The sequence below is a fragment of the Notamacropus eugenii genome, chromosome 1, assembly GCF_028372415.1.
Source record: "Notamacropus eugenii isolate mMacEug1 chromosome 1, mMacEug1.pri_v2, whole genome shotgun sequence".
In the NCBI taxonomy this organism is placed as follows: Eukaryota; Metazoa; Chordata; class Mammalia; order Diprotodontia; family Macropodidae; genus Notamacropus; species Notamacropus eugenii.
This window is the reverse complement of record NC_092872.1, coordinates 393,032,249-393,051,677: the sequence shown is the minus strand read 5'-3', so window position 1 is coordinate 393,051,677 and position 19,429 is coordinate 393,032,249. Positions and strand designations below refer to the sequence as shown.

General features: G+C 35.5%; 1 long non-coding RNA gene across 1 annotated transcript in view; it reads left to right on the top strand.

Annotated features, from left to right (window-relative positions):
- The first annotated feature begins 11,578 nt into the window (after nucleotides 1-11,578).
- LOC140526098 (uncharacterized) overlaps nucleotides 11,579-19,429 on the top strand; it is a 59,842-nt gene continuing 51,991 nt past the window's right edge. The window contains exon 1 of the long non-coding RNA XR_011974234.1: nucleotides 11,579-12,074. This is a non-coding gene — a long non-coding RNA (uncharacterized lncRNA). The remainder of the gene's footprint in view (nucleotides 12,075-19,429) is intronic.

The following is a 19,429-nucleotide window of genomic DNA, read 5'->3' as shown; positions in this document are numbered from 1 at the left end:
GCCTGCCTTTGCTTTAGCTCATTTGAGATCTCCCGTGACCAGAACGCCCCTCTCCCACACTTAAGCTAGCCCCAGGGCTAAGCCTGGAAATAAAAAACAAAAGGAAAAACAAAGGCACCTGCCCTTAGATTTCCCACACTAGCAACTCAACACTAAGAAATATTGTTGGCAAATTCTAGAACTAACAAGTGAAGGAGAAAATACTACAGGCAGCCAGAAAGAAACCATTCAAATACTGAGGAGCTATAGTGAGGATCACACAAAAACTTGCAGTTTCTATGGTAAAAGATCGAAAGAATTGGAATTTGATTAAAAAAATTATATGTAATAAAAAGTCATGGAAAGATAAACCAAAAATTAATTGGAGACTAAATAATCTAATCCTAAAGAAGGAGTGGGTAATACAGGAAATCATAGAAACAATCAACAACTTCATTCAAGAGAAAGACAAAAATGAGACAACTTACCAAATCTTATGGGATATTGCAAAAGCAGTTCTTAGGGGAAGTTTTACATCTTTGAATGCCTACATGAATAAAATAGAGAAAGAGGAGATGAATGACTTGGGCATGCAACTTAAAAAGTTTGAAAAAGAACAAATTGGAAATCCCCAAGTAAATACCAAATTAGAAATTCTGAAAACCAAAGGAGAGATCAATAAAACTGAAATTAAGAAAACTATTGAAAAATAAATAAAACTAAGAGTTGATTTTATGAAAAGAATAAAAAAATTGATAAATCTTTGGTCAATTTGATTAAAAGAAAGAAAGAAAGAAGAAAACCAAACTGCCAATATCAAAAATGAAATGGGTGAACTCACCTCCAATGAGGAGGAAATTAAAACAATAATTAGAAATTACTTTGCCCAACTTTATGCCCATAAATTTGATAATCTAAATGAGATCGATGAGTATTTTAAAAAATATAAATTGACCAGATCAACAGAAGAGGAACTTGAATACTTAAACAATCCAATTTCAGAAAAAGAAATTGAATAAGCCATCTGTGAATTTCCTAGGAAAACATATCCAGGACCAGATGGATTTACAAGTGAATTCTATCAAACATTTAAAGAATAGTTAATTCTAATATTATGTAGATTATTTCAGGAAATTGGGGAAGAAGGAGTACTCCCAAATTCCTTGTATGAGACAAATATGGTTTTGATACCTCAACCAGGAATGGACAAAACAGAGAAAGAAAATTGTAGATCAATTTATGTAATGAATATAGATGCAAAAATTTTGAATAAGATTTTAGCAAAAAGAATACAGCAATTTATCACAAGAACAATACATTATGATCAGGTAGGATTCATACCAGGAATGCAGGGCTGGTTCAATATTAGGAAAACTACTAGCATTACTGATCACATCAACAACAAACTAACAGATAACATATGATTATCTCAATAGATGCAGAAAAAGTTTTTGACAAAATGCAGCACCCATTCTTATTTAAAATACTGGAGAACACAGGAATAAAAGGAATATTCCACAAAATAATAAGCAGTACCTATCTAAAACCTCCAGCAAGCATTATATGCAGTGGGAATAAATTAGATGCATTTCCAATAAGATCAGGGATGAAACAAGGATGCCCATTATCACCACTATTATTCAATATAGTACTAGAAATGTTAACTCTCACAATTGGACAAGATAAAGAAATTGAAGGAACTAGAATAGTCAAGGAAGAAACTAAGTTATTGTTCTTTGCAGATGTTATGATGATATATTTAGAAAATCCCAGAGATTCAAGTAAAAAACTACTTGAAATAATAAATAACTTTGGCAAAGTTACAGGTTACAAAATAAACCCTCACAAATCTTCTGTATTTCTATATATTAGTAACAAAATCCAACAGCAAGAGATAGAAAGAGAAATTTCATTTAAAGCTAGGGTAGACACTATAAAATATTTGGGAGTTTACCTGCCAAAACAGACCCAGGGACTATATGAACACAATTACAAGACACTTTTCACACAAATAAAGTCGAATCTAAGTAAGTGGAAAAACATCAACTGCTTGTGGGTAGCCTGAGCCAATATAATAAAAATCACAACTCTACCTAAATTAATTTACTTATTTAGTGCCATACCAAATAAACTATCAGATAATTGTTTTCTGGAGCTGGAAAAGTTAGTATCAAAATTCATCCGGAAGAACAAAAAATCCAGAATATCAAGGGGTCTAATGAAAAGAAATGCTAGGTAAGGTGGCCTAGTTCTACCAGATCTCAAATTATATTATAAAGCAGCGATTATCAAAACCACTTGGTACTGGCTAAGAAACAGAAGGGTCGACAAGTGGAATATTCTAGGTACTCAAGATACAGTAGACAATGAATATAGCAATCTATTATTTGATAAACCCATGGACCCCAGCTTCTGGGATGAGAACTCACTGTTTGACAAAAAATTATTGGGAAAACTGGATAAAAGTGTGGCGGAAACTAGGCCTATACCAATGCCTGACACTGTGCACAAGAATAAAATCTAAATGGGTACATGATCTGCATATATTGATACTATGGACAAATTGGTGGAGCAAGGAATAGTGTATCAGATTTATGGAGAAAGGAAGAATTTTTGACTAAAGAAGAGAGAGAAAGCATTATGAGGTGCAAGATGGATAGTTTTGATTACATTAAACTGAAAAGTTTTTGCACAATCAAACCCAATGCAACCAAATTTCGGAGGGATATAGAAAACTGGGAAAGAATCTTTACAGCTTATGTTGGGGATAAAGGCCTCATTCCTAGAATATATAGAGAACTGAGTCAAATGTACAAAAATACAAGTCATTCCCCAATTGATAAATTTTCAAAGGATATGAGCAGGCAATTTTTAGAGGAAGAAATTAAAGATATATATATATATATATACTCATATGAAAAAATGCTCTCAATCACTTTTCATTAGAGAGATGCAAATCAAAACTACTCTGAGGTACCACATCACACCTCTCAGATTGGCAAACATGATAGAACAGGAAGATGAGAAATGTTGGAGAGAATGTGGGAGAGTTGCAACACTAATCCATTGTTGGTGGAGCTTTGAGTTGATCCAACCATTCTGGAGAGCAATTTGAGACTATGCCCAAAGTGCGACAAAAATATGCATACCCTTTGATACAGCAATATAGCTTCTAGGACAGTATCCTCAAGAGATCATAAAAATGGTAAAGGGTTCCACACGTGCAAAAATATTTATGGCAACACTCTTTGTGGGGACCAAAAACTGGAAATCAAGGGCATATCCATCAATTTGGGAATGGCTGAATAAATTGTGGTATATAAATGTAATGGAATACTATTGAACTATAAGAAATGATGAGCAGGAAGACTTCAGAGAGACCTGGAAAGACTTATATGATCTGATGCTGAGTGAAAGGAGCAGAACTAGGAGAACTTTGTGCACAGCCACAACCACAGTGTGTGAGAGTTTTTTCTGGCAGACTTGGAACTTCATAGCAATGCAAGGACTTGAAAAAAAATTCCCAATGGTCTTCTAAGGCAAAATGCCTTCCACATCCAGAGAAAGATCTATGGAGTTCAATCGAAGAATGTAGCAGATGATTTTTGTGTATGTGTATTGAGTTTGGTTTGTTAGATGATTTCTCCCATTCATTTTAATTCTTCTACACAGTATGACTATAGTGAAACTGTATTTAATAGGAATGTATGTGTTTAACCTATGTAAAATTGTATACTGTCTCAGGCAGGGAAGGGAGATGTAGAGGGGAGGGAGGGAAAAATAATAATCTAAGGTATATGATAGTGATTGTAGAACACCGAAAATAAATAAAATTAATTTTTAGAAAAGGATAACACCACCAATATAGGAGTTCACTCGATCATCTGCTATCAGAAGCAGCTGCCTAAAGAGGAACCAATTTTCCTCTGTGTTCTCAGTTCCAATGAACTGTAACCACTTTGTAATACTACTTGTTGACTCATCTGCTGCCAAAATTACCTTGCCCAGAGCAACAATTCGATGAACTATATCAGACAGTTCTTTCTTCTGTTCTGGTGTCAATGCTGGGTATTGGTAAGTCATGTTTTCCTTGGTTGTGCTGGTAGTTTCTGGCAGAAAGTAGACCTCCTATGGTTGAGAACTGAAATCTGCCATTTTCTAAACATAGTAAAAAACTAACTCAACTATATCATTTATAAGATGTGATATCAACCAGAGTGAGGTGTATTGGTTTTAAGGATCAATTCAGGATGCTTAACAATTTTCCATCATTCCGTTCATAACTTGTGTAATTTCTAATTTTCTCGGTAGCAGAAATAAAGGTGTCTATCTAATATTTATCCAAGAAACATCATTAAGCATTGCTGTTTCATTGAATAGCATGATCTTTTCAATACATTTGACAATTTTCCACAAAACCATCAGCTAATAATTCTGTTCATTAAGGAACTCTGCACATAGAAGTAGTAATAGCAATAGTATTAATGATAACTTGAATTTTTAACAGTGTTTTGTATTTATTCAATCTATATAATATATTTAGTCTTCACATAACTATGAAATAAGCAAGGCAAATAATAATATTAACGATGGTGATGATGATGATTTTGTTTTGTAGATTGTGAAGGAAACTTACAGCACTTTTCATTGGTCCAAAGTTATCAGGATAGTTAGTAATCAAATCAGAACTACAGAATGCTTCTCCCTACTCCTACTCCTCTTTTTGTTTCTATTACATAATCAGAACTATAATAAATGATGAGTAACCAAAGCTTTGTCCTAAGGAATTGAGATTTCTTTTTGAGTTATACCTGAAGCTACTGTCCTCAAACTTTAGAGTTCTTTGTCAGCCTGCATTAAATAGACTGCCCTAATCAGACCCTTATTCCCTGGCTGACTCTGGGGCTATCCCTCACTAGGGGGCACATTACCATCATGTTCTTTTCCTGGCACTCTTCTTCTCTCTCAGCTTCAGAAGGGAATGAATCAGACTCTTAAGATAATAAAATCATATATTTAGAGCTAAAATCTGCCTCAGAAGTCATCTAGCCCAAACTCATCATTCTATCTATAATTAAATTCATACCCAGAAAGGTCAAGCAGCTTGTTCCATGTCACACAGGTAACTAGTAAGTGGTAGAGATGAAGCTCAAAACCAGACCCTCTGTTTTTCAATCCACTATCCTTTGCATTGCAACATGTTGCTGATGTGGGGACTTTCCTGATATCTTCAGTTGTTTCCTGATCTCCTCAGCCTCTTCTGCTCTTGAAATTACTGTGTATATACTTTTTATTCAGTTAACTCTGTGCATCATTTATTCCCCCCTGCCCTTCTTCCTATAAGTCCCTTGACAACAGGTAATGTCTTGTTAGTTATTTTTATTCTCAACTCTTTGCACAGTGTCTTGTGTATAGTAGATGATTAATAAGTGTTCATTTGAGTCATTCAATTAAAGTGTTGACTAAATTATCTCAGTTGTAGTAAATTGAATGTTTTTAGAATATGGATGGAAGAAACTTGTTGGAGAACTTTTAAGTGACATGTTACTTTGCTTAATCAAATTATCTACAAACCATGATTACAATGGGATCTTGTATTCAACACCCTTTTCTGTAATTTAGAATATTGTAAAAAATGTGGTCTCTGTAGGATATCATTATAGAAAGCTTGGCTATTTCCTTCTCCTAACTTCATCAAGGATATTTTCAATGTGTATGTGGATTGTTCCCATAAAAAATTCTCAAAGATATAAAAATAAAGCATACTAACCACCTAGACTCAGAAAACCATGTGAATGAAGAATACTTTTCATTCAGACAATATTCAGTTTAATTAGCAACTCATACAATTTGTCTATAATATATACACACATATATGTATATGATAGTCACTGAAGCTTGACAGCACCGTATTGAAGCAATAACTTGTGCATTATTACGTGTGTATGTGTATACATACTTATATGCACACATACATATGAGTAAGGAGAATAAAACCAACTGAGATCTATTCCAGCCTCTTGAATTTATTCCTCTTGTCTCAACTAGGAGGTAATTGTGTGTATAAATATATTATGTTGTTAATTATCATGTTTTATACTGGAAGATATATGTATTATTATATATATATATATACTGCATATTTCTCTATTTTTGTAGCTGTTTTTCTACCTTCGAACTGGACTTGTGATTTCATATGTAGAAAGAATCCCCTGAATAAGGAAACTCCTACTGCTAACGCAGATTTGTACGTGGTTTGCAACCTCTAGTCTTCCATAATTTCCTGGGGTTCTTATAGGTTAAGCAAATTGTCCAAGGTCACATATTGACTATGTGTTTAAGGTATGATTAAACCAAGGTTTAATTCCAACGTTTAATATCCACCATGTCATGTTGCCTCTCTTTCAGACAAAAGTAGATACAGGATATATACAAAAAAAATGCAAAGTAATCTTAGAGGTAGGTGAGGCTTAGAGATTGGAGAAACTTCATGGAACCTCATGTGGCACCTGAACTTTTAAGGAAGCTAGGGTTTCTAAGAGGTAGATTCAAAGAAAAGGCATTCTAGGGATAGGGAATGACCTTTAAAAGAAGGGCTCAGAAATACAAGATAGAATATCATGTGCAAAGAATAGCAAGCCACAGTCTGATGGTAGGGGAATGAAATGTGTGATAAACCCATAAAAAGTGGATTAGAGCCAGGTTGTAAAAGGCTTTAAATGTTAGGCAATAGAGTTTGCCTTTCATTCTAAAGGCAACAGGGAGATATTCCCCTTCTTGAATAAGGGAAGGACATGGGCAGAGTTGCAGTTTAGGAAAATCCCTTTAACAACTGTATGGAGGAAGAATTCAAGAGAGAGAGATGTGAGACAGTGAGACTAAGGAGGAAGTGATTGCTGTTTCCTAGGCAAGAGATGATAAGGGTCTCAAACAGAGTGGTTGTGGTGACAGTGAAGAGAAGGTGATGCATATGAATGGTATTGTGGAAGTAGAAGAAAAATAACACAACCTCTCTTTAAGAAACTTAAATCTAAGAGGGAGTTTAAAATATATATTCACAAGTATGCTATGCTAACATGGTGATAAATACAAGTTTGGGTCCTCAAGAAATGTTACAGCAATTCTAAAAAGAGAGGTTCCTTAATGGGGAAAGATGTCTCTGAACTGAATCATGAAGGAAAAGAATAATTTCAACAGGAAGAGATCTAAAGGAAATATATATTACATACTTTCATGATTAACTAGAATGATTTAACAGAAACATTTAAGTGCAGGATGAAATCAGGAAGAAATCTATTTAAGTAAGAAAATAAATTTGAGAGATTTTGTGGAGATAGAATAAAAAGCTTTGGTAACTTCTTGAATATAGGTGGTGAAAGAGAGAGTAGCCATAAAGATAACTGTTGTTAGGAGATTCAGTATTTAGGAGGATAGAAATACCATAAACAGAATTGGCAAAGGTAGGGCAAGGAAAAAGTTTTGGGGAAAAAGAATAACTTTGATATTGGGCATTTTGAATTTGAAATGTTTGTGGGTAATCCAGGTGGAGATATCTAGAGGATAGATATGGGGGACCTTAGGGATGGAAGGTTGATCTGTATGTATACATGTATATAGCTTGGACCCGCATATATATTTGGACTAGATATGTGCTTTCATTGGTTGAAAGGAAATTCCACTAGCTCAGCAGATCATTACTTTCTTTGTAAATTATACTCTTAGAGAATTGTCAAGGACACTAAACGATTAAGTGACTTAGCTACCATCATGCAGTTAGTGTGTGTCAAATGAAGGACTTGAAAATCCCAGGTCTTCCTAGCTCTGAACCTCTTCTCCCCTCCACTCCCTTCCCTCCTCTTCCCCCTCCCCCTGCTCCCATCCCCTCCTCTCCCTTCTCCTTTCCTTCCCTTCTCTTCTTCTCTCTTTTAATGTAATCCCAAACATACATTTTACATATATATATATGTATATATATTCTAAATATGCATTTTACATGTATGTAGGAAGAGTACTCATGTATATATTTGGGAGTCATCTACATAAAAGTTATAATTGAACGTTTTGCCACAAGGGATGCTATTGACCATTTGCTTGATCCTCTTCAGTAAAAGGAACTAAGCACTGTCAATCACATGCTCACCACAAAATTATGTGTTCCACTCAATACCAAAGTGCTCTCTGAAAAAATCAAACTCTGTATGCCTCTCACATAAATAGCTATTTCTTTCCCCTTATCCAGACCCTTCTGTGGCAATGCAAATCTTATTAATCTAAGTGTTTGATAGTATGAGTTTATCAAACTACATTATTGGCTCAGACTCTGCCTGTCACAAAAGTCTGCTCTTTTTCTTTCTTTCATGCATTTCAATAGAATTCAACCACACAAGCAGAGTAGAACTTTGTATAGTTCTTAATTCTTTGAAAATAGCAATAGAAGAGAATAAAATTGAACACCATGCAGCTGCTGCATATGTTGGACTCCCACAATTCTCTCAGGTCAAAAAGCATCAAACTCATTCTGGTGTGTGGGCAAGTCCAAACAGAGAAATTGAGGGAGCATAGTTTAATGCTCAGGTTCAAACTTCCTGTATTCTATTCCACTTTGTACAGAGAAGAAAAGAGGTTAGCCACTCATAGAATCTCAGTAGCTAAATGATGGAATTTTCAGCTGTTTCTCATTCCAGAACATATCCTCAATAGTCTTTGCTACTCACTGCTCTAATATTGGCACATTAAAGGGGATATAAGTCTTCTCTAATTTCCTTTATATCAGTGAGTTTGAGAGGAGTGATCACCACAGCATATTACTGGGCCAAGTATCTCAGTCTTATACAAGTAGAGAGAAAGTAAACAAAGATATTCCTAACTCAGAGACATTAGACTTTTTCTTTGGTAGAACAATCAAACAAACACAAACAGGCAAAATGCTTGGCTGATCTATATTCTATGTCATCTCAGGTTGACCAGTCCTTACCCTCCAACTCTTCTGCTTTTTTCTAAATTTCATTAGCTCTGAAAGTGAGTAAACAAGACCAGAATTCTATTGCTTGTTTGTTGCTGTTAAAGATGTTGTTGTTGTTGTTTTACAATAGACTTGCTTCCTCCTTTTCCTTCAACAAAAGCAAGCTGGCAAATAATCTTTATATTATAATCTTATAGTGTCCTGGGAGACAGAAATGTTAAGTGACTTGTTTAGGATCATATAAACATATTTATCAGTGGTAGGAGTCGATCTCAAATATTTCTCAATCTAAAATCATCCCATTTCTCTTCATTTCCTAAAGAAAATACTTTATAAATCTCAAAATGCTATAGAAATATGCCCTAATTTTATTAGATTGAGAGAATTTTTGGTATAGTAGATGGAGTGGAGAAAGCTGTGAGGTAAATAAATTTAAAGACTAAGTAGCTTTAAATTACACTATTTTTTAAAAATGAGACTTATTTATTATTTAAAACTAGAAGGGACTTTGAAAATCACCTTGACACTCTTACCCCTTCCCCCATTAAAAAAGGAAATTGAGGCCTAGAGCAGTTAAGTGATTAACCCAAAGTCACACAGGAGGCAAAGGACAGAAGTTAAACTTTGGTTCTTTGAATGTAAAGCCAGTAGTCTTGCCACTATCCTTTGTTAATTCTTTATTCTTACTGAGAACAAATTTCTAGAGACTCATTTTAATATTTGTCTATTAAGTTCATTTGTCAGGTATCTATGAAAGAAATTGAGTAAGCAAATAAGCCTTTTTTTGATTAAATACCATTTACAAACTTGATTGATTCTACAGCTTATATTTATTTAGTTTCCTAATAAGACTTACCTTTATTAACAAGATGTTTGTGATTTGAGCAATATTAATAACATTGTTATTTACAATCATTAATACCTTAATATACATAAGATCCTTATGAGGGATGCATTGTTATTCTCATGTAAAAGGAAGAAGAAATTACCTTCAAACAAATTTAATATTTTTTCTTTTTTCTATCTCCTTTTTTCTCTCCTTAATCTGAAAAGACCAGGATTGCTTTTTGAAATAATGTGAAATGTAGCAAATGATTACATTGACATTATGAGCATGTATTATATATCTAAGCATGTATGATAGAACCTTGATGAAAGATTTCTGGATAAGATGGTAAGAGAGTTAATACCTAGGGCAGCACAGATCCCTCACAATAAACTAGTAGCAAGAGAATGAATAATGATAAAGAAAACCACAGAGCAGATTGCCTAAACTACAGGAGTCTCTAGAATCCAATCATAGCACAGATAACATGTTGTTTTTGACAAAACACCAAGCATACTTCTGTTTTACTACATTTTCTATTTATGACTACATTTCTTTCATTACCCAGAACTCACTCTCCCACCAATGCACTCAATATGTATGTTGAGGAATAGGCAACTCTCAGGGAAAACAAGGCCAGAAGCAAATATAAAAGGAAAACTCATATGCTTAAGATCATCCAGAATGCTTCAATGTTATTGGTCCATTGAGGAACATCTCCACCACATGAACCTGCTTCTCTGTTCCCAGATTGAATGTTGATACCATTCTCTGGCATGGAAAAAAATCTTCTTCCCTTTTCTATCTGAACATAGCCTTTATAAGCTATTATGATTAACCAACTCCCTTTAAAGGAGATGATTATTAGTTTTTTTATGTGAATACTAATTTTCTTTAAGCTAGAGGAGTGCAAAGCTCATTAAACTGTCTTTGAGTGATATTGATTAGCACAGTGTGCTATCACTGCAGAATAGAAGTCAAAGAAATATCGATTGGTCAATCAACATTTATTGAGTGCCCACTATGTATCAGTGACTGTGCTAATCTCTAGAGATAAAGAGACAAAGTACAGTTGCTGTCATCAAGGAGCTTAAAATCTATTGAAGGAGACAACAGGCAAATTTTACATATACAAATCTATGTGTATAAATGCATATGTACACACATATAGACATACACACCTACATATATACATCTAAATGAATAGATATAGCACACATACACACATATCATACATACCTGATCATAGAATAAGCTTTATGTGGAATAAATAGGTAGTAATTAACAGATGGAAAGCACTAGAATTAAGAGGGGATGGGAAAGGCTTCCAGTAAAAGAAGGTATTTTAGTTGGGACTTATAGGAAGCTTAAGAATTCAGTAGGTAGAGAGGAGAGGAAAGAGTATTCCAGGTGGGGGAGGGACCAATGAAAATACCTAAGACCAAGAGATGGAATGTCTTTTTTTGTGGAACACCTGGGAGGCTAGCATCTTTGGATTAAAGAGTACATGACAAAGTAATGAGATAAGGCTAATGGAAAGGTAAGAGAAAAATAGGTTATGAAGAGCTTTGAGTGCCAAATAGAACAGTTTGTGTTTCATCCAGGAGGTGATAGGGAGCCCTTGGAGTTTGTTGGGGAGAGGAGTGAGATAGTCAGATCTCCACTTCAGGAAAATCACTGTGGTGGCTGAGTGGGGAAAGACTTGAGGTAGGCAGACTATTTCAACAGTTCAAGCATGAGGTCATAAAGGCCTGTACTAGAGTGGCAGCAGTATCAGAGGAGAGAAGGGAATATATTGGAGAGATGTTGTAGAAGTTGTAAAGTGGGGTGTATGGGGTTTTCATGAAAGTCTAATGCCTCTGGAATGAAGGTTTGCTGAGCCCTTTTCAAGGCTACTCACTCACTTTTGATGTTCACCTGTCGTCCAACTCTGATTTGACCCAAGAAGCTTAACATGCACAACAGTTACTCCGGTAAAACAGATGGACTTAACAGGTTGAAGGTAACCAAAAGGCCTTAAACCCATCAGTGAATTAGGTGGATGTTTACTCCATGCATGCAGAGACTTCCCTCAGTAGAGAGCAATTGAGAGCAATTTGTTCCAACAGGCCATGAATGTGGCTGAAGCAAGTGCAGTACAGCTCTTATAGCATTTATATGACCAGAGATAGAAGATGTCAAGAGCATCCCATACATCTTGGGTCATTGCCATCATCTTGACTTTTGTATTCCCACTGGACTTCAATGACTGGAAGACAGAGTGAGTCTAATGACTTTGTGTAATTGCCTCAAAAATCCAATTCCAATGTAAGTAAAGCCTTAACCCATCATCCATTATTTTACTATGCTATTATTTTCTATCTTACTATGTTATTGTTTTACGTATGTTAAGAACATTTTGCTATGGTGAGAAATGGATAGCAGGTGTGGACATAGTAGGAGCTGTAGTCATAACCCTGAATGCAGGAGGCCCTGGCCATAGAGTCATCTTCTCACTGGAGTGAAGTAGCAGTGGTATTTGGTAGCCCTCTGGGTGTCTGAGCATTTTTTAAAGGACTATACTTCTCACCGCTTGGCAAGATAAAGGGTCTAGAAAAAGTACCCTAAAAATTGTCTTCTTCTCCCATCCCTGGCTTGTCTACCATGGCAGGCAGGGATCTCATCCTGCAGTTGGAAAAAAAAAACATACAAAAACTTTTGCAAAGATGATTTCACTCACCATTGGTACATGAAATATATTCATGTTTATGGACAACAAGAAATCCAGTAGACCTGAAAGTCAAACAGCTCTTGTTGGGAGAGAACTCAGCAGATACCTAAATTCAAATAACAGCCCTGAGTAAAACAAGGGTAGCAAATGAAGGCCATCTTACTAAAGTTGGAGCTAGATACACATTTTTTAGATTGGCTGATATGGTGAGGAATGTCATTAAATTGGCATGGGTCTTGCAATCAAAGCTAATCTAATCAGTAAGTTTGTATGCCTCCACTAAGTACTAAATGACAGGTTCATATCAATGCAACTGCCACTTGTGGGAAAGTGCCATGCCACCTGCAAGAAAGTGCCATGCTACCATCATCATTGCATGTGCTCCCGTCATGATGAACCTGATGAAATCATAGAAAAAATTTATGAAGATGTAGACCTTCATTACAGTGTACCAAAATAGAATTGTAACCCTGTGTGATTTTAATGCCAAAGTAGGCACAGATTATCAGATGTGGTGGAAAGTCCTTGGGAGGAATGTAGTTTGAAACTGCAACAGCAGGAGTCACTTGCCACTGAAGGCTTATGCATTTCATAATCTTCTCATTACCAACATTGTTTTTTATTTACCTAATTTTAACAAAATTTTGTGGATGCACTTGCATAGGCAGCACTGGTATTTAATAGACTATGCCATTGTAAAGAGAAGACACAGACAGAATATGAGAGTGACTGAAGAGATATGGACAATGGACTAATCATACACTTATCCTCTAAACATTCTCATTTAATAAAAGCAATGGACCCAGGGCAAGATGACTGTCAGGAGACTCAACATCAGTAGATTAGAGTACTATTCCATGTGTGAACAGCTTGCTACTGATATGAAGGGAAAGTTGAGTCAGCAAACAGTTGGCAACAGTGGAACCGAAAAGAAGTGGGCAGCTTTCAGAGACTTGTTGCACAACACTTCACTTACTCTTCTGATTTAGATCACTCTCAAATATCAGGATTGGTTTGTCAAAATAATGAGGATATTCAGAAGTTGATAAAAAAACCAAAACAAACAAATAAAAAACCCCTAAGAACTCCACAGGGCTTAACAGTAGGATAGTTCTTCTGCCTCTAAAAAGGTAGCATTAAGTCCTTCAAAAACAGAATGCTAGAGAAGCTTAGAGAGATGTAGTATTCTTGGTTCAGTAAGGAGACAGCTGACATTTAGTTTTACACTGATAGCAATAATCCAAAGTGCTTCTATAGTGCCCTGAAGACTATTTATGGACTCTGGTGCATCGCAAACACTCATCACTGATAGAGCCACTCTGAAAGGGATAAGGACACAATCTTGGAGAAATACACTAAACACTTCCATCCTGTTCTCAGCAGACTGTTGTCAATCAGTGTTGAAGCTATTGACCTTATACCTCAGATTGAAGTCATTCCCTTTCTTGCTGAACTTCAAATTGAAGAAGTTTTGAATGTCATTAAACTCCTCTTGTGCAGCAAAGCCCCTGATGCTGATTGCATTACAGCAGAGATTTATAAGACAGGGAGTCCAGTGCTCATACAAAAGCTGATGGGAGTCTTCTGGGTTATATGGCAAGAGAACATTATACCCCAGGAGATCAAGAACACTTTCATCATTCATCTCTATAAAGGAAAGGGAAACAGGTTATCTTGTGACAATCACAGAAGAGATCTCTCATTTACTTATCTTGTCATTACTGGCAAGATTGTTGCTAGGGATCTCCTTAACGGGTTGATCCTTCACCTGGAAGATGATCATCTACTTTAAAGCCAGAGTGACTACAGAAAGGGCTGAGTAATGGTCAAAATAGTGTTTGCTGATCAACAACTCCAGGGTAAATTCCAGGAGCAGAATAGAGGTCTTTACACAGCATTCATTGACCTGATCAAGGCCTTTGATACAGTCAGTTATGAGGGCTTGTGGAAGATAATGGAAAAATTTGATTGTCCAGAGAGTTTATCAGTATTGTACACCAGTATCCTGATGGCATGTCTGCATAAGTTCTGGATAATGGGCGATGCTCTCATGCTTTGCCAGTCACCAGTGGAGTAAAACATGTCTGTGGGCTTTCATCCATGCTTTTTAGCATGATATTTTTAGTGATGTTATTGAATACCTTCAATGAGGATGAAAATAGCATCAAGGTCAGTTACCACACTGATGTAAGTTATTTAACTTGAAAAAGGCTAAAAACCAAGGCTAAAAGTGGAGAGTTGGTGCATGACTTTTTGTTTACAGATGATTATACAGTCAATTCAGCCTTTGAGGCTGAGATACAACAGATTATGTTTCAGTTCCCTGCTGCCTGTGTTAATTTTGGCCAGACAACACTAAGAAAACAGTTTCCATACTAGTATTCATCATCTATGTTGGTTACAGCAAATGAAGAAATTTTGAATACTGTGGATAAGTTCATTTACCTTGGCAGTATACTTTCCAGGGATGTCCACATAGATGATGAAGCTGACACCCACATTTACAAAGTATCTTAGTGTTTGGGAGGCTCTGAAAGTGTAGGAAAGATGAGATATTAGGCTGCCTATCAAACTGAAGGTATACAAAGCCATTATGCTGTCTTCATTGTTGTATGCCCATGAAATCTGGGTAGTGTATTACTGCCATGCCAGAAAATTGAATCACTTTCAATTGAATTGCCTTAGGAAGATGCTGAAGATTACCTGGCAAATGAAGTACCAGGCACTGAGGTGCTTTCTTGAGCTAAACTGCAAAGTATCCAAACTCTACTGCAGAAAGTGCAACTCTGATGGGTTGTAGCCAGAATGTGAAATGCACATTTCCCTGAAAGACTATTTTTACAGAGAACTTGCAAAAGGCAATTGCTCACAAAGAGATCAGAAGAAGCAGTGCAAAGACACTTCAAGGTCTCTCTGAATAACTTTAGTCTCAATTGTGAGACACGAAAGAAGCTTAGCATGCTCACATTGAAGAAGGCACTATGCTCCATGAGCAAAGCAGAATCATAGTAGCACAAAGGAAAAAATGAGGTGCACACACTTAAAGACACTTCCATCCCAAATATCCAAAGGGATTATTTGTGCCCAACCTATGGCAGAACCTTCCTAGATCAAATTGTACTGACCAGCCACAGTCACACATACTGTACGTTGACCCTAACATTGTGATGTTGTTGGTCCTCTTCAATGAAGGATAAGCAAGATGTGAAATTGATAATCCTTGGCAACAGATTAGATGGAAGTGGTGACATATGGTAAGAATTCCTTGTGCAACTATGGGACTGGGTGTTGCCTTCTACAGGAATAGAAAAGACAGCAGAAGGGCAGAGGTTAGGAAGAAAGATAATGAGTTCTGCTTTGGATATGTTTAGCTTAAGATATTTACTGGATGTCCAGTTTGAGATATTTGAAAGGCAATTCAAGATTTGAGAATGGAGTTCAGCAGCCACCTCCTGCCATGTGACTATCCCTGTGACTCTTCCAGTATTATCCAGAAATTTTTGTATACATTACACACACACACACACACACACACACACACACACACACACACACATTGAGAAATACGTGGTATTGAAGATCTAAGATGAGCTTCATTCCCAGATGTCTCAATTCCTCATGCAAGAAATGTGATGTTATGAGAGATAGTCTGTTCTTTGAATAATACCTGGAGGAGCTGTTTCTAGTATAGGGAAAGTAGGACCGTAACAAGGTGAATGGTAGTAAGTCTGGATGGGATATGTAGATTAATTTTATAGCTATACATTGCTCATTACTTTTTGTGTAGAGGCAGTATATTTTGTGTTTTATACTGAGAAATAGTTTACTCAGCCACCTCCTGCCAATTCCTGCATATGTATCTGTACTTTTGTTTATGTGCTTCATTCATGTCCCAGGCAACATTTGGAATATTGAGTAATCCATTGTACTGAAGTCTTAAGAAAGGAGACTAAGCCCTCTTAATATCTTAGCTCACATTTGGTTTTTCCTCTTGGAATAAGAGCAAGGGCAAATACATTTGTTGCTGGAATTCTAATGAAACTTCTCCCCCCTGGCTAAGTGAGATAAGGTACTTTCTAATTATTTAGTTTCAGGTTCTGACTGTAATCATTTCAGCACAGTCTAGTATAGAATCAAATCATGTTTTGACTGACTAATCTATCAAACAAAACAGAGTCAAAATTCAATGAAGGTTACACCTTGCATATAGTAGTTAGGTTTTTCTAGTGCACAATATAAAAAGCTGTCAAAAAGTTATTTGAAGACATTTGAGATTTCCTTTTATTACTTATTTGGAATGAAAGCTGAAACTATTTTCTCCTTTTTATTTACAGTGAAAACTTAATTTTCTTTATGGATTTTGAACTAATTTAATGCTATTCAAAGGAAATTTTAATTCTTATTCCCTTTCCTTACAGATGCTAAGTATAAATTTCACAGCTCTGTGCACAGTCCACGTGGATTTTATAGCAACCAATTGAATTGTTAACTGATCCTTGTATAGATTAAAGACAATGAATAGAAAACATGGAAGAGAAAATGTTGTCTTGGAAATTGTCTACACTACAGGTTCCAAAAATACTAATAAATTAATGTACTCAGACAAATCAATCATAGCTTATTTTAATTTGCCAAAGGCCATTTCAACTGAACCATGGGGATTTGTCATATAATTAGTTCTTATAGATAAGTGAAACAAATTGTATTAATTAAAAATTACAAAGATCAATATGGCCTAGTAGAAAGAATTAGACTTGAGATCTAGTTCTAGGTCTGATATTAGGAATCAGGATGAACAATTTAAATTGTAAGATCGAGGGCTAGATGTACAAAATTATCTAGTCAAGATGTGTCAAGCTCACCTCTGGAAAGATTAAAATGTATTTGGGTTATGTTTAATAAGATTAATAAAAATATAACACAACATAGATAGTACTATTTTGTGGTTTTCTAAGTCAATATGTGACTACAGGAATCTCTTCTTATTTGAGTATGATACCACTGTTCTAGTACAACTTCTCTCAGTTTATAAATGAGAAAACCGAGACTCTGATTTTAGAATAGAATTTATCACTCATATGGCCAGAAAGTGGTAGAGCTAGGATAACTAATCTTACATTAAATAATTTACACTATAACTCTCTAACTGTGGGCAAAACAATGGCATATACTAACTGCCCCTTCCACTTCAACCATACTTCTCTGTAGAAGTGTGCTGGAGCTAGCCCTGTTACATATACTTGTCCCATTCTGTTTTCTCTTTCCATTATGCATTCTATAATGCCCATTTGTTGTTTAAAAAATTTCCTTTTGTCTTATAACACTTCTTCTTGCACTCACTGCAATCTCAGACCTTCCTGCTTCCATATTGCTCACCAAGGGCTCTTCTCTTCCTTCATGTACACTTCCTGATCCAGATCTGGGTACATATTATCTTATGATATAGAAGTTCTGCTGTGAACCCACCTGCCTCACAAGTTTTCTTCTTCAACTCAGCCTTTGGCTTTATATTTAGAGAATCAACTATACATTTTAATATCCCCTCAAACACCAAAATTTTGCAATTCATCAGTCTCAACTTCTAGCCATATGCTTTTACTGAGCTTTCTTTTTGGTCACTAATCTTTCACTGCATTGATGCACAAGCCTGAATTTTCTTCTTCATCATAACTTTGCCTCCTTTTATCTCTTCATGTATGTCATACTGACTAAACATATTCCCCCTGTCATTCTATTCAGCTTTGCTTTTCCAAAGTTATCTTCTATTTTGGGCTTTCTTTCTTTTCCTCAGTTAGCCAGGTCATCAGTCAACAAGCATTTATTTTTTCCACCAGCTAATTTTATTTTATTTATTTTAAATGGTATTTTCCTTTCCTAATTAAATGTAAGGAAAAGTTTGACATTGATTTAAAGAAATACTTGAGTTTCAAATATTTCTTCCTCCATTAAGCCTAGCTTAAAATGGTAAACCATTTGATATATGTTATATATAGTATATATATATTATATACATATACATATATATTATATATACATATAATCTTGCAATGCATATTTCTATGTTAATCATAGTTTCAAGAAGAAACAGACCAAAAGAAAAAAAATAAAGTGATAACAGTATGTTTTGATCTACATTCAGACTCCATTAGTTCTTTCTCTGGATGTGGACAGCATTTTCAATCATGAATCCTTTGGAAATGCCTTGGAATATTGTATTGCTGAGAAGACCTAAGTCATTTATGGTTAATCATCACACAATCCATGCTGCTGCTTTTGTGTACAATGTTCTCCTGGTTCTGTTGAATTCACTCATCATCAGTTCATGTAAATCCTTTGATTTTTTTTTCTGAAATCTCTCTGCTCATTATTTCTTATAGCACAATAGTACTCCATTAAATTCTTTTATTTTTTTATTTTTTTATTTTTATTTTTTAATGTTTAACAATCACTGCCAAACAATTGCGATTTTATCCCCCCCCACCTAATTCCCACTACCCCCCTCCCTCCCCACGACTGCATACAATTCTGTATAGATTCTACATATACTTTCCTATTGAGTATATTTTCACTATAGTCATGCTATGTAGTCAGACTAAGATAAATGAAAGAAATCGTATAACAAATCAGAACATGATACACAAACACATACACATACACAAACATGATCTGCTACATTATGTGAGTGACTTCCATATTTCTCTCTCTGAGTGTGGAAGGCATTTTGCCTTGAGATCCACCATTGGGATTTTTTTTTTTTGTAAGAAGTTCTTGTGTTATTACAAAAATCTAAGTCTACCAGAAAAAACTCTCACACACTGTGGTCGTTGCTGTGCATAAAGTTCTCCTGGTTCTGCTCCTTTCACTCAGCATCAGGTCATATAAGTCCTTCCAGGCCTCTCTGAAGTCTTCTTGTTCATCATTTCTTCTGGCACAATAGTACTCCATTACATTC